This window comes from Lepidothrix coronata, unplaced genomic scaffold (genome assembly GCF_001604755.1).
Source record: "Lepidothrix coronata isolate B3197 unplaced genomic scaffold, Lepidothrix_coronata-1.0 Scaffold152, whole genome shotgun sequence".
Lineage (NCBI taxonomy): Eukaryota > Metazoa > Chordata > Aves > Passeriformes > Pipridae > Lepidothrix > Lepidothrix coronata.
The window spans coordinates 173,710-181,569 of NW_016690332.1; positions in this window are offsets into that span (position 1 = coordinate 173,710).

Below are 7,860 nucleotides of genomic sequence, written 5' to 3' on the forward strand. Positions count from 1 at the left end.
TACTACTGTACATGTTTTTCTGGTTACGTGCACAGTATATTTTGCACAGTTTTGACCTACTGGGAGCTTTCAGACTCGGAGACATGGATTTGTTTGCAGAACTTGACAGCTGTACCAGGAATGAAGGTTGGGGGCTAAAAAGAGAGGAAGGCTTTCAGCTGGGGAAAACATAGAGCCACATTATCTTTATAATCAAACCTTGTGTGTCCTCTGAAACTTGCTGATAGACATAGATGAGATGAGTAGAAATGCATGAACAGGAGGAGGTGGATGGCTGATGGCAGAGAAGTGAACATACATTATTTCCTGGCAGATAATAGGAAGCTATGGTGGTATTGAGAAGTAATTGAGTGGCTTCTGTGCTTGAAAATGCGAGCCTTTTGTTGTGCCATAAAAGCTTTTTTCTTGATTTCTGCCCAAAGTGCTCTAATATAATGCATTTGTTGTACATAAATAACCTGTTGGCATCCTGCTTATGCATTCAGCATGTGGTACCACCATCTTGATGGTAACCAGTCCCATGGTGGCATCGCCTTCCTCTGGCTTACTGCCCTTGGAGTGCGTTGGCGGCGTCCGTGTAGGTTGTCTCCCTCACTGCTAGAGAATGTGCTGCTACTGCAGTGCCCCATATGTTTTATCTCTTTGTAGCAAGCTCAGCTTCATCACATGTTTACAACTCACACACATAATTTTCTAGCAAATCATATGTATGTATTTTTTAAGTATAACTTTGCTGCTTTGGAAGCACGTCCATGTGGGGCTGAGTGTTAATGAAATGTCACACATGGCTTTGGGGATGATTTCTGCATCTCTGCAATAGCCATGGATGGTGTCTTCTGGGGGCAGCCTTGCAGGTCTGGGCTTGCAAATGTTCACTTGAGTATGTTGATTGGGATAACCTAGTGAAGAGTTTACTGGTCTGGGATGCAGAAGGGCTTGAATTGATTCAAGCAGAGGATTCAAAGGAGTGAACGGAACAGTAACTTTAGCCTGATCAGCCCGGTTTCCCTGGACACTGCCTGCAGTCAATAAAGAAATGTGTTTTTCTGAGAGATGAAGGCACTCAAGTCTTAAGCTGAGCAGTTCTCAGCAGTGCTATAGGGTCAGGTCCCTCAGAGCTTTGGCTGCAGGGGGAGCTATGTGGCCAGAAGGTGGTAAAAATAGCTTTGGGGCTCAGCTGGAACCAGGACATCTTGGTGTCTGTTAAATGACTCTACATTTACTTTTTTTCTGTTAACCTGCTTTACTGCCCTGCTTTGTTAGTTCAATTGACTTGCTTCAGGGCCAACTTACTGCACTATTGTTGGATTAATTGATTTGTTTCTTACAGATTTAATTGTTAGCTGTATGCTTGCACTGCTTGCAGTGAGGATTTCATGGAATACTGCCTGAACCAATCTGTTCCTCTTGATTGCTTGCATTTTGGTGAGGGGTACACGTTGTCCTACACTGATGGTGTAAGTGTTCAAATGCCCTCCCTAACAAGACTGCTACCTTCTATGGAAAGATGAAAGTTAAAATTCATCTGCTGCCCAAGAACAGGAAACCTACTTGTAGCCATATCAATCAAAAGGTGGGGGTGGAAACTCCCTAAATATTTAATAGATAACAGCAGCCCCCGGGCAGAATCAGTATACCATTTATCTAGGACATCAGTGGGGAGAAAGTTCCTTGCTTGCTTCGAGTCCCTGGTTTAAATGATTGGTCCCTGCTTTTATCCAGACTTCTTTGTTTATATTTCCATTCCTGTTGAGGTCAACAGTTCATCCTTTAGATCATCCTTTCTCAGGCTGACAAGTTTGGATCACCTGCGGTTGACTTGGATACCTCGTCCCACCTTTTATCTCCTGCCATGAGCTAAGCTTGCCCTCTAGGTTGTGACTGAGGCAGGATCTGAACGAGGCAGACGCTATCTCATCTTTTTCCATATTTTCTTAATATTGTAAGCTGAAGGGAGACAATCTGCAAGAGCTCATCAGGAGCATGACGGCACTGCGGCCAGGAGGAAGCCGTTGTATAATAACTGCAACATGACAGAGACCTAGGACAGGCAGGACTGATCTGCTCGCTAGCAGGGAGACCCAGGAGTAGGTGAGCCCCTGAGGCTTTCTGCTGTAGGATATTCAGCTGCCTGGTTTACAGTCAGAGAGCATGGGTTCCTGCACCTCACGCTGTGGAGGAGAGGATGAAGTATGCAGTCCCAAGGATGGGAAGCAGTCCCTGCTGGTGGATGAGGTTCAGCTGGCTCTTACTGCCCACATGTTCCCCATTAGGGAATCAATTCCAGTGTCCTGCTGCTCATCACTGCCTCTAGTGCCTCTTTGCTTTTTTGTTTGAGCTTGTTTTTGTGTCTCTCATTAAAACTTGAGGAAACAGACAAAAAAGGGATCTCTAACCAATGGTTCCATGGAAGTGCTTTTGGAGGTCTGTGACTTAGGGGCATCCCAGGGGCTTCAGTGGCCAGGGATGGGGCCTTTGGGAGCTCCTAGTGCCAGCTGGGCTTTTGCAGCCCTGTGATGAGAACCTGGGCACTCCACACAATGCTCTGAGCACAGCAGGCTCTTCTCCCCTTGACAGATTAAGCACAGCTGCACGAAGAGAAATACATGTATTTTAACAGTAAAGTTTTCAGTATTGACTTGTGGAACAGATGGGATTGTTTTGCTAATTGCATGTATGCTGTTGGATGCTTTGAGGAAAATTGAGATGCAGAATTATGACGGGAGACTGGTGTAGCAGAAGAATGTGACTTGTGAATAAGATGCTTTTTCACTGTAATTCCTCTTTAGGAGTGAGACAACAGTATTTTGTGGGAAAAAAAATCTTGGAGTAGGTGCTTGCAGTTAGTACTTACTTTGGTCTTGAGAAACAGAATATATTATTAGAATTGCAGAATATATAGTGACATCCCGTGCATAGAATATGTAGTGAAGTACTCTGCTCAAATGTATTTAAAATTGGGTGGCGAGGGAGAGCAAAACCTACAGTGTCTTTTCAAAGTGGCCAAAGCTGTCCTCCTGAAAGCAGCAAATCTCCCTGATAGCAACCTCTGGGACCCCTGTTGGCAAGTCACCTGTGGTAGTTTCATTTAATGAGGGGTAAAGAGATTTTTTTGTTCTCTCTTTTCTGTTGGGCAAAAATTGACCACAGGGTTATTCAGATCGACTCAGCAAAGTTTTCCCTGGCATTCTTGGAGTGTTTTAAAATGAGAATGTGGGAAAACATGTCCCCAGTCCATCCTGCACCCTGTTACCCTTTCAGAAAGAGGGACATGTAGGGAGAGGGATTGACCAATTGACCTTCCCCTCTCCCAGTGGTCTGTGGCTTGCACTTGTTTGAACCAGAAGCAATCTCCTTGTGAAGAAGATCAGAGGTGCCTTTCAGGCTTCTTGTTTTTTTTTCTGATGGGGAACTGGGCCTTTTTATTTGGAGTGGGAAAAGTCGTATTCCTGCTGTCTCCGTTAATTGAAAACTGCAAGGGCTCCCCCTCGTGTTACCGCGGGACAGGACCAGCATTGCTGGGTCTTTATCCTGGGAGGCTGCCAGTGAAATGGGTGCATCCCACACCCTTGTGCACCCCATCGTGCAAGTCATGCAGGAGCACCAGAGGTCCGAAGAAGTCTTCCTTCAGTTGAACAAAGAAGGCAGGAAGGCAGCAACACCGACATAGCAGGCATCTGCTTCGTACAGACTGAGAGCTGTCGTGCACACTGAAGCTTCATGACCCTTAGAAGCATTTGCTGTGAGTCTGAACAAGGGTGCAAGGGCTGAGGGAACTAGGGAAACTAGATATGCTACTGCTCAGGAGAGCATCTCCAGTGCTGCCAGGTGGAAGAGGATCTTGGCAAGCTCTCAAGTAGCCTTAGCAAATGGGCAATGAGATCTTGATCACAGCATGTCTTATTTATTTGGACCAATAAATTGCCAAATATTCACCATCAGAGCTGATCCACAACAGTGTAAAAATCTGAATCTCCCTTAAGTTGCACAGGTGCTGGGGCATGTCCAGAGAACAGCAATGCAGCTGGTGAAGGGTCTGGAGCACAAGTCTTACAGGAGCGGCTGAGGGAGCTGCAGTTGTTTAGCCTGAAGAAAAGGAGGCTCAGGGGAGACCTTACCACTCACTACAACTGCCTGAAAGGAGGCTGTAGCAAAGTGGGGGTCAGTCTCTCCTCCCAAGTAACAAGATGAGAGGTAATGACCTCAAGTTGCACTAAGAGAGGTTTAGATTGAGTATCAGGAAAAATTTCTTCACTGCAAGGATGTTCAGGCCTTGGAACAGGCTGCCGAGGGAAGTGATGGAGTCACCATCCCTGAAGTGTTCAAAAGACATTTGGCTGTGGTATTTGAGGACATGGTTTAGTGGTGAACAAAGTGGTGCTGGGTTAACAGCTGGACTTGATGATCTTAGAGGTCTTTTCCAACCTTAATGATCCTGTGACAGGGCCATCTTGTTGGGAAATTGGTTTTGCAATCCGAAGCAAGGGAAACATCCTTTTTACTGTTTGTCCCCCTACCTCCTCCCACAGGGTGATTAGGAGTGCTAGCTAATCTCCACTTAGTCTTAAACTCATTAATTCTGTCACCAGCTCTTTCAGTGTCCTATGGTTTCCATCGTTCTGTGCCAAGAATCCTGCCCTAAAATACTGAGAATGTGGAAGTCACTGTGGCACACCCTTCACACTTGCAGATATGGGCTGCTGTGCTGTGGGTGTGCGAACGACAGTACAAAGCTATGCTTAAATCTGTAAAGCTGGGTACAGTGGGAAGCTTATGAGTAATGGATATGCAATGCACAGTGTCTTCACAGCTGATGAAATTCCAATTTTCACTAAACAGCTGGGCAAGTTCAAGCCTCCTGTTTTCCTCCTGCACTTTCATTATTCGTATTTATCTTGGAAGTCGCACAGGATAGCAAAAAACCAAGACTTTCACATACCTGTAAATGCCTAAACACCTCCACTATACAGTTTCTCTTATAGTATCAAAAGTAATATATCCAAACCACATCTGAGTTTTCTAAAGCCTGTTTAAAACATGTGGTCCTTACCTGTCTGCATCTGTCTCACGAGCCTTTCTACATCCTTCTGAAAAACTAATTACCTGTAAAACACACGCAGGTATTTCCCTCACTTGAGCCCTTCAACACGGCCTGAGAGTTTTGGGGAGTCCAGCAGCAGGTGCAAAAGGCATCACTGGAAATCAATAGACCATTTGTAGCAATGAAGGGCATCCTGTGACTTGCCCATTTTGCACTGTCACACACCAAAACCTATTACATCGAATGCACTGACAACTCACGGACCTTGCAAGGAGTCTCATGTTTTATTTATAATGGGTGATGGTGAGCATCTGTGGCAGTTTTTATGCTGTGCTGGCATTAAGCTGCTACAATACACTGAGCGCGCCACCTTCTCGTGGATGTTTTGAAAGAGATGAGTAACGGCGAATGTCACAGCTGTCATAAGTGAATGTCACAGCTGTCATAAATTATGCGGTCATCGTCCCCTTCAATAACTTACCTGAGTCTTGAGAAAGAAAAGGAGACATGAAGGTCTGCTGTGTATCTATAGATTTACTTAACTATGGTGAATGTAAGTTGTGGTGGAAAACTACCACAAGAATAACTTTAATGAAGGTAAGTCTGCACTGGGAGTAAAATACACGGATTATGGAAGAAAATTTCCATTCAGTGTTCTTTAGTACTCTAATCCCTGTATGTATTCTCATCAGTTTAAAGCAGTTTCCCATGTAAACTGAGATCCCAGGTTTTCATAACACTAAGCCTTGAATTCAGTTTCTGCTGTTGCACAACTTGTTTGTGTCCCTAGTTGTTTCTGCACTTTGGATATACTCAAATACTTCTGAAGAACTAATGGAAAAAGCTTAAACTCTGATAAAATGTAATATGGTCTAGGAATGTTTTCTTAAACCCACTAAGAAAATAGGAATGCTCTTTGTTTGTGCTTACCTGAAAATTTCCTTTCTGCGGATGATTACAGAGGTCCTTCCTCCTTACAGCTGCTCTGTAGCAGGACAGCAATACCCTAATACACGCAGATCTTACAGCAGCACCAGATTTACAGTTTCAGATACATGAATTATTTGGGAAATATAAAGGTTATGTTAAGCTTATTTGGAGGAGTAAATATCTTACTTTCTCTCTGGCCTTGCCCCCCCACAGTTTTGCCTTTCACATTGGAATAAGACCCCTGTGTCTTTGGATGCTGATTTGCTCTGTTTTGGACAAGATTTCCCCCAGACCAAACTATTTTATGAAACATTATTTGAATAAAAGAGACATCCAGGAAAATGGGTGCTCAAAGGTACACAACCCAGCATGATGAAATTTTCATGGTACCATCAGGAGGCTGGATTCTTCTCCCTTTCTTTCCTCCTCAGGGTTAGGGCATGGAGACACATTTTTTCAGAGAGAGACTTTTTCTCCAAGGCTCTTCTGCAGGGAAGGGGGTCCCTCTGTGGATCCCTCTAATGGATCAGGGGCTCAGCTGGATGCTTTTTTCTCTGACTGACTAAAGCTGTTTGCTCCTGCGTTGAAGCAGACCGGTGCAAATTGATGGTTCAAATCCAAAGGGGCTGTCTGAGAGTCTCAAAGGTAACTGAGATAAATGATCTACTCAACTCAGCGTAGCACCTTGCACCAGTGACCCATCATCTGCAGTGGGGCTTTTCTCCTGCCAGGCAGTTCCAGTTCACCCTGCAACCTGTATCCATTTCTTAGCATCTCCAGGGATGCTGGACATTTTATTCCTCTTTTTGAAGGTTCAGAATAGGCTTGATGTGCCAGAAGGCTTCTTTCTGTACCCAATGCTTTGAGGTTGAGAGATGCCATGCTGTCTACCCACAGGGCAACCTCTCAGAGAAGTGCAGGTTTGACTTTCACTGCTATCACTGTTTCCCTTGCAGCAGGTGATAAGCTGATGGTGGTCACAGTGGACAAGCTGAATACACCCCGAGGATCCCCCTTACCAAAGAAGGACTGAGGGCAATGATTTCGTTCAGTCCTTTGTTTGCAGGTGAAACTGGGCTGTGAGGGGCTGCTTCAAAGAAACAGGTGAGTTTGTTTTCAGTGCTAACCCTGAAGGTTGCATGCAGGCAATGCATACCTGTGTGCATGGGGCAGCCAGCAGGGAAAGGCTAAAAGAAATGGTAGGGCTGACAGGAACCATCTCCCCTACCTTTGTTTACTGCTCCAAATGCGGATTATTGTCCCATACTAACTGCCAGTTGCTGCTCAGAGGTTGGTGATGGGGTACAGACACCTGCAGCAGGAGGTGGAAAGCCTGGTTTGCTCTGGAGGGCATGACCGCCTGCAAGGGCATCTGGGGATGACAGCCTTAGTCATATGAGTGTGCCAGAAAATCTCTGCTCTTGTATTACACCTTCCCAGCTCCCACAGTAAAGATTTTCAAGTTGGCTACAGGATACCAAGCATGGCCTTTTACAATTGGGAAGAAGAGTGTTTTGGATTACTCTGATGATATTTGGCTTGTCCTTCACCCCAAGACATAGGAAAGCTTCTTTTTTCCTGCCTTTTGAGAAGTATTTCTGGGATTTTTCCCTCTCTTCTCCTATACTTCTCCCTGTGAAGGTGAGTGGAGGGAACAGCCCTGATGTTTATTTCCTCCTCACAATTATTTCCTAATGATCTTTCTTCATGGTGTCAGGGAAGGAACAAATTCAAGGCACAAAGCTCTCAAGAAGACGACAATCACTGGGTGGTGGCTTTCTTTGTGGTCCCTCTGCTTGCAGCATTTTGGGACCTCAGCAAGTTTGTGGATGACATCAAGCTTACTGGCGTAGTTGCTTGAGGGAAGGGATGTCACCCCCAGTTACCTC